Source organism: Nicotiana tomentosiformis, chromosome 9 (assembly GCF_000390325.3).
Source record: "Nicotiana tomentosiformis chromosome 9, ASM39032v3, whole genome shotgun sequence".
Lineage (NCBI taxonomy): Eukaryota > Viridiplantae > Streptophyta > Magnoliopsida > Solanales > Solanaceae > Nicotiana > Nicotiana tomentosiformis.
Genome location: NC_090820.1, coordinates 98,366,887 through 98,375,399, shown reverse-complemented (window position 1 = coordinate 98,375,399; position 8,513 = coordinate 98,366,887).

Genomic DNA, 8,513 nt, shown 5'->3' with positions numbered 1-8,513 from the left:
AACAAAATATTTCAATAAATGTCACATTCAATGAGAAACTATTGAGCATAAAGTCATACAATAATTATAATTTATTTATGGAATAAATAATGATACGTAGCAATTAATTGTGGAAATCGGGGAGAAAATAGATATTTTAATATTTAATATACTAAATGTCAAGTAGCAATTAAGACACATAAATCAAATAAACATGCAACAATTATTGCAGGTATTCAAGAATTAATATTTGACAAGGAATATGAGATAAATAATTATTATAACAATTGATTCGTGTCTTAAAATAATTTAAGATGTTTAAATAATTAAGCAAACAATTAATTTGACAAAGTATAGGCACTCGTCACCTTGCTTATACATCGTTACACATGAAATTCACGTAGAAAATAATTCAAGGGCTCTATTCTTTCAAGTCAAGGTTAACCACGACACTTACCTCGATTTGCAACCAACTCAAGAATCCAATAAATCTTTGCCTCGCGAATTTGTGTCTGAAATCCTCAAATCTAGTCATAAACAATTCAATATACTCAATACAAATCGTAGAAATTGATTACATGTGAATTTACTAATTTATTAAAATCCGAAATTTATTTCAAAAATCAACAGTAGGACCCACGTCTCAAATCCCTAAAAACTCATGAAATTCGAACACATGTTCCGATACGAGTTCAACCATACAAAAATTATCGAATTCCGACATCGGATTGGCTTTCAAATCTTCATTTTACATTTTGGAAGATTTTATAAAAAAATAATTTTTCTTCCATAAATTCACGGATTCATGATGTAAATGAGTATGGAATCATGAAATATAATCAATATAGGATAAGGAACACTTACCCCGATATTTTTCCGTGAAAATCGCCCAAATATCGCCTTACCCGAGCTCAAAATCATGAATAATGAAAAATGGGACAAAATCCCATTTCCAGAACTTAAGTTATGTTGTCCAGGTTTTTACTCATCGCGATCACGGGAATCCGTTCGTGATAGCGTAGAACAATTTCTGCCCAGGACCATTTTACTATTCGCGATCGCGGGAAAGGATTCGCGATCGCGAAGCACAACTTGCACAGGCTGCCAATTTGCACTACGCGAACGCGAAGAATAACTCCGCAGACTTCGCGATCGCGCACCGCTTCATGCGAATGCGAAGAATAAATTTGAGTGGCCCAGCTTGTGCCTCATTTCCTCTTCGCGGACGCGATTTACTCCACGCGTTCGCGGTGCACTGGGAGCTAACCTTCCGCGATCGCGTGCCTATCTTTGCGAACGAGAGGGGTAAAAATCACGACTCATAATTTCCTTTTCACGATCGCGGTAATGGCTTCGCGATTGTGAAGCACCATGCACCAGATGACAGCTGAAGCTCAAAAACCAGATTTTTCCAAAGTTCAAAAGGTCCGTAGGCTATCCAAATGTAAGGCCCCGTAAAGTTTTGCAAAATAATGTTAATAATATTTCATGGTGCCGAATTGGTTTTATGTGTTGTGTATTATAGAAATTCTTCGCAACGAGCTTGCTCGCCGCGGTTCAGACTTTTTGGGTTGAATAATGCATCGAAAAGTAAAGGAAAATATTTGGCAGAATTACGCGTTTCTGCGGTCCATTATGCGACCGCAGAATCACTCTGCGGACCACATAATGGCCGCAGAGTGAGGCAAATTTTGGGTCATTCTGGGAGCAATTTATTCCGAAAATAGCTTTTAGGACCCGGTATGGGCATTTTGAATTTCTCGTGATTTCTTTTGGGCTAACAAACACCCCAGCGGCTTTCATGGATCTTATGAATCGGGTTTTCAAGCCTTTCCTCGACTCTTTTGTGATAGTGTTCACTGACGATATTCTTGTGTATTCACGAGGTCGGGAGGACCATGATGATCATATCAGGACAGTGTTGCAGACTCTTCATCAGCACCAATTGTATGCGAAATTTTCAAAGTGTGAATTTTGGCTCGAATCTGTCACATTCTTGGGTCATGTTGTCTCTAGAGAAGGAATCAAGGTTGATCCTCAAAAGATTTCAGTAGTAAAGAATTGGCCTAGACCTACAACGCCCACTGAAATTCGCAGTTTCTTAGGCTTAACAGGGTATTACAGGAAGTTTGTGGAGGGGTTCTCTACTCTTGCCTCTCCGTTGACTAAATTGACTTAGAAAGAACTTAAGTTCCAATGGTTCGATGCTTGCGAAAGGAGCTTTCAGAAGTTGAAATCGAGATTGACTACAATGTCGGTGTTGACCTTGCTAGAGGGTACAAATGAATTTGTGGTATATTGTGATGCTTCAAGAATTGGGCTTGGGTGTGTGTTAATGCAACACGGCAAAGTTATAGCATATGCTTCCAGGCAACTCAAGAATCATGAGAAGAATTATCCAACACATGACTTAGAACTTGCGGCGGTGATTTTTGCATTGAAAATTTAGCGTCACTATTTGTATGGGGTCCATGTTGATGTATTCACGGACCACAAGAGTCTTCAATAAATTTTCAAACAAAAGGAACTGAATCTGAGGCAGAGAAGATGGCTTGAGTTACTCAAGGATTATGATATTGATATTCTATATCACCCTCGAAAAGCCAATGTTGTGGCAGATGCTCTTAGCTGAAAATCTATGGGTAGTTTAGCACACTTGGAGGTATACCAAAGGCCATTGGACAAGGAAGTCCATCAATTGGCTAGTTTGGGAGTTCGTCTTATGGATTCTAATGAAGGAGGGGTAATTGTGCAAAATAGGGCTGAATCATCGATTGTGGTGGAAGTCAAAGAGAAGCAATACAACGATCCATTTTTGGTGCAATTGAAGGAGGGGATTCAAAAACATAAGACTACGACTTTTTCTCTTAGCATGGATTATGGTACACTAAGGTAACAAGGGCGACTATGTGTTCCGAGTGTAGATGGTCTCTGGGAAAGAATCATGACCGAAGCTCATGCTTCTATGTATTTCGTGTATCCAGGTTCTACGAAGATGTATCACGACCTCAAGGAAATCTACTGGTGGAATGACATGAAAAGGAATGTGGCGGACTTTGTGGCAAGGTTCCCAAACTGTCAGCAAGTGAAGGCCGAACATCAACGGCCTGGTGGGTTGGCACAGAACATAGAAATTCTAATGTGGAAGTGGAGATGATTAATATGGATTTTGTGGTAGGATTACCACGCACTCCATGCAAGTTTGACTCAATTTGGGTGATCGTGGACCGACTCATGAAATCAGCACACTTCTTGCCAGTTAAATCTACCGACACAGCGGAACAATATGCTCAGTTGTATATCAAAGAAATAGTCAGGCTACATAGCACTCCAGTTTCTATCATTTTCGATCGAGGGGATCAGTTCACGGCTAATTTGTGGATGAAATTTTAGTAAGGTTTGGGTACTCAGGTGAATCTTAGTACAACTTTCCATCCACAGACCGATGGGCAAGCAGAGCGGACTATTCAGATGCTCGAGGACATGTTACATCTTATGTTCTTGATTTCAAGGGTAGCTGGGATGATCATTTGCCACTCATAGAGTTTGCTTATAACAACAGATTTCATGCAAGCATCTAGATGGCACCATTTGAGGCATTATATGGTAGGAGATGTAGATATCCCATTGGGTGGTTTGAGATTGGGGAAGCCGAATTGATAGGGCCAGACCTTGTACATCAGGCTATGGAAAATGTTAAGATCATAAAGAAGCGGTTGAAAACTGCTCAGAGTCATCAGAAATTCTATTCGGATATTCGTCGTAGAGGCTTAGAGTTCAAAGAAGATGATTGGGTATTCTTGAAGGCTTCCTCCATAAAAGGTATTATGCGGTTTGGGAAAAAAGGGAAATTGAGTCCAAGGTATGTCGGGCCATACAAAATAATTCAGAGGATCGGTGAGGTGGCGTACAAGTTTGAGCTACCACCTGAGATGTCATTAGTACACCCGGTGTTTATTGTGTCTATGTCGAAGAAAATAGTTGGAGATCTGACACTCATTGTTTCGGTTGAGACCATTGAGGTTAATGAAGAATTATCACATGAAGAGATTCCAGTTGCCATTCTTGATAGGCAGATCCGAAAGTTGAGGAATAAAGAAATTGCCTCCTTGAAAGTGTTATGGCGAAACCAGCAGGTTGAAGAGGCCACGTGGGAGGCCGAAGAAGAGATGAAGAAGAAGTATCCTCACTTGTTTGAAAAGTTATGTAATCCTTTCTTTTATGAACCTGTCACCTAAGAATTTTGTACCACTTGTTCAGTTAATGTAAAGATGCTCCTTTTGATTATATGTTGTTTACATGAGGCCACGATTGGTGTGGTTATGAGTTATGCTATGTCGTTGGGTCCTATACATGTTTGTAAGATGTGTTTCTGGGGCTCTCTGACAGGTGGATAGGCCTAGTTACAAATGAAACTCTGGCGAAAGTTTTTTGAGAATTTTAGGGAGTTAGTCGGATTTGGGGCTGCTGGTGTGTGGTATGAAAACTGAGTTGCACAAGATGCTAATAACAGATTTTTGCCCTCATTCGAGGACGAATGATCCTAAGTGGGGGAGAATGTAAGGCCCCATAAAATTTTGCAAAATAATGTTAATAATATTTCGTGGTGCCGAATTGGTTTTACGTGTTGTGTATTATAGAAATTCTTCGCGACGAGCTTGCTCACCATGGTTCGGACTTTTTGGGTTGAACAATGCATCGGAAAGTAAAGGAAAATGTTTGGCAGAATTACGCGTTTCTGCTTTCCATTATGCGATCGCAGAATCACTCTATAGACCGCATAATGGCCGCAGAGTGAGGCAAATTCTGGGTCAGTTTGGGAGCAATTATGTGGTCGGCCGCATAACTGTTCTGCGGTGCATTATGCAACCGCAGAATAATTATGCGGGCCGCATAGTGACCGTAGACACGGACAGTGTTTTTTGGCCATTTTGGTCTGCAATTATGCGACTGATATGCGGTCCGCATATTGGTTATGCGATCGTAGAACCTATTACAGAGCTTCATTTTTGGGGTTTTAAACCCGACCCTATTTCGTTAAAACACACCACATGGACCATTTTGAGCATATTTTCTAATATTTCTAGAGTGAGAGAGAGAGAGAGGGTCCTAGAGGGAGAAGTGATCTTCCTAAAACTGTTCTTCAATTCTCACTTAAATCTTGAAGATTATCAAGAGAGGAACCTATGTCTTCTTCCTAAGAGGTAAGATTCTATCACCCAAGCTCTTAATTTCAAGATGTAATTAGAATAGGCCATTAGTGAGGTAATTCATGGGGATGTGAGTGCTTACCTTGCATGCATGTATCCTTGTAGCATGTGGGAAGATTGTGAGCTAATAATGGTAGAGAGTGGGTTAGGAAATGATGGAATCTTCCACAAAAGAGCCTTAAAATATTGATGCACACCTAGTGTTTGATAATATGCTCACATGAGCTAGAACCATGTTCATCTTCCTAATTTTGGTTCAATTTTGTTATATTGCTAAAATAGATTGAAGTTGCTAATATTCCGGAACGTCTTAGAATTTTAAGAAGCTCAATTAAGGTATGTTGGCTAAACCCCCCTTCTTCTTCAAATCGAATCCCACGGTGTTCATGTAATCGGAGTAAGTTCTTGATCATTATAGAATTGACGATTTTTAACGTATTTGTGTTGAATGATGTAAGTTCAATGTTTATGCTAAATGCTTCATCATGTCATCTTGCCATTTGATAATATGTTCAAAATGTGGAATATATGTTAGGGATGTTAAGACTTCATGTCAAGATTGAAATAAAGGTTGTTATGCCAAATTGTATGAAAAGCCTTTATGTGCCTAAGATTCCCAAACAGCTCATACGTGAATTTAATGCCTTGAATGAGGAGCCTTATTGATTTTGATAATGATATTGAATGTGGGAAAAGGGGTCTGGAACTATGAAATACGACCAAGTGCCAAGAATGACTTTGTAATCGTAATTACTAGTGTCAACGAATCAAAAATACATGAAAGAAGTACGATGTGAGATGATTGAAATTGTGGTAATGTCTCAAACGAGATGGCCTAGTCGATCGGGCCGAGATCGGACTCCATATAAGAACATAGTGGTATTGTGAATGGAATTGTGGTAACGTCTCCAATGAGGCGGCCTAGCCAATCGGGCTGAGATCAGACTCCGTGTAAGAACACGGTGGTATTATGAATGAAATTGTGGTAACGTCTCCAACGAGGCGGCCTAGCCGATCAGGCCGAGATCGGACTCCGTGTAAGAACACGGAGGTATTGTGAATTGTGGAACATCGGCACTAAAGGTCACCCAACCTAGTAATATGGAAATTGGCTTAAAAATGTATATGAATCTTAACTTGTTGTTTTATTATTTATTTGAAGCCCTTATTGAATTCTTGCCTGCTCCTCTTGTATTACTATTCATTCTACTGAGTTGGTGTTTAGCTATACATACTAGTGCTATTCGACGGTACTAATGTCCCTTTGGCCGGGGGCGCTGCATCTTTAAATGGATACAGGTGGTTACATAGCAGGCAGTGCGGATATCAGATAGTGCTGCACCCTCTTCTCAGCGGACTAGGTGAGCCCCATTTCATCCCGAATCATGTCTAACCAATTCCGTTTCTCACCAAATTTGGCAGACAAGTCATAAATATAGTAATGGAACTACACCAGGTTCTGGAACCAAAATACGGATCCGGTTTCAAAAAAGTCAAACATTAGTCAAATCTCTTAAGTCATTAAACCTTTAAACTTAAAAATTTCGACAACATGCGATAACTCGAGCTAGGGACCTCCGAATTCGATTCTGGGCATATGCCCAAGTCCCAAATCATGATACGAACCTACCGAAACTATAAAAACACTGATCCGGGTCCGTTTGCTCAAAATGTTGACCAAAGTCAACTTAGTTGAGTTTTAAGGTTCTATTTCACATTTTAATAAATTTTTCATATAAAAACTTTTCGGAAAATGATACGGACTGCGAGCACAAGTCGAGGAGTGATGAATCATGCTTTTCGAGGTCTTAGGACACAGAAATAATTATTAAATTTAAAGATGACCTTTTGGGTCATCACATTCTCCACCTCTAAAACAAACGTTCGTCCTCGAACGGAATTAGAAAAAGTATTCGAGCTTGTGAAAAGGTGTGGATATTTACTCCGCATGTCCGACTCGGACTCCCAGGTAGATTCTTCTACCGGTTGACCTCTCCATTTCACCCGAACTGAAGGATAACTCTTAGACCTCAACTATCGGACCTGCCTGGCTAGAATACCTACCGGCTCTTCTTCGTAAGTCAAATCCTTGTCCAATTAGACTGAGCTGAAATCTAACACATGGGACAGATCACCATGATATTTCCGAAGCATAGACACATGGAACACTGGATGAATCGCTGATAAACTAGGTGGTAATGCAAGTCTGCAAGCTATTTCACCCACCCTTTCAAGAATTTCTAAGGGTCCTATATACCTAGGGCTCAACTTGCCCTTCTTTCCGAACCTCATTACACCTTTCATAGGTGAAACACGGAGCAATACTCTTTCTCCAACCATGAATGCAATATTATGAACCTTACGATTGGCATAACTCTTTTGCCTAGACTGAGCTGTGCGAAGTCGATCCTGAATAATCTTGACCTATTCTAAGGCATCTTGTACTAAATTACCCAATAATCGAGCCTCTCCCAGTTCAAACCAGCCAACGGGCGAACGACACCGCCTCCCATATAATACTTCATATGGAGCCATCTGAATGCTCGACTGATAGTTGTTATTATAGGCAAACTCCACAAGTGGCAAGAGCTGATCCCAAGAACCTCCAAAGTCTATAACACAAGCGTGAAGCATATCTTCCAATATCTGAATAGTGCGCTCTGACTGTCCGTCTGTCTGTGGATGAAATGCGGTACTCAACTCAACCCGCGTGCCTAACTCACACTGTACATCCATCCAGAAGTGCGAGGTGAACTGCATACCTCGATAAGAAATGATAGACACAGGCACACCGTGAAGGCGGACAATCTCGCGGATGTAAATTTCAGCTAACCGCTCTGAAGAATAGGTAACTGCTACTGGAATAAAATGTGCTGACTTGGTCAACCTATCCATAATGACCCATACTGCGTTGAATTTTCTCTGAGTCCGTGGGAGCCCAACAACAAAATCCATAGTGATACGCTCCCACTTCTACTCAGGAATTTCTAACTTCTGAAGCAAACCACCAGGTCTCTGATTCTCGTACTTGACTTGCTGACAATTTAGACACCGAGCTACATATGCAACTATATCCTTCTTCATTCTCCTCCACCAATAATGTTACTGTAAATCTTGATACATTTTGGCGGCACCTGGATGAATAGAATACCTGGAACTGTGTGCCTCTTTAAGAATTAATTCACGAAGCCCATCCACATTAGGCACACAAATACGACCTTGCATTCGCAGAACACCATCTTTCCCCACATCAACTTGTTTAGCATCACTGTGCCGCACCATGTCCTTAAGGACAAGTAAATGAGGATCATCATACTGTAGCTC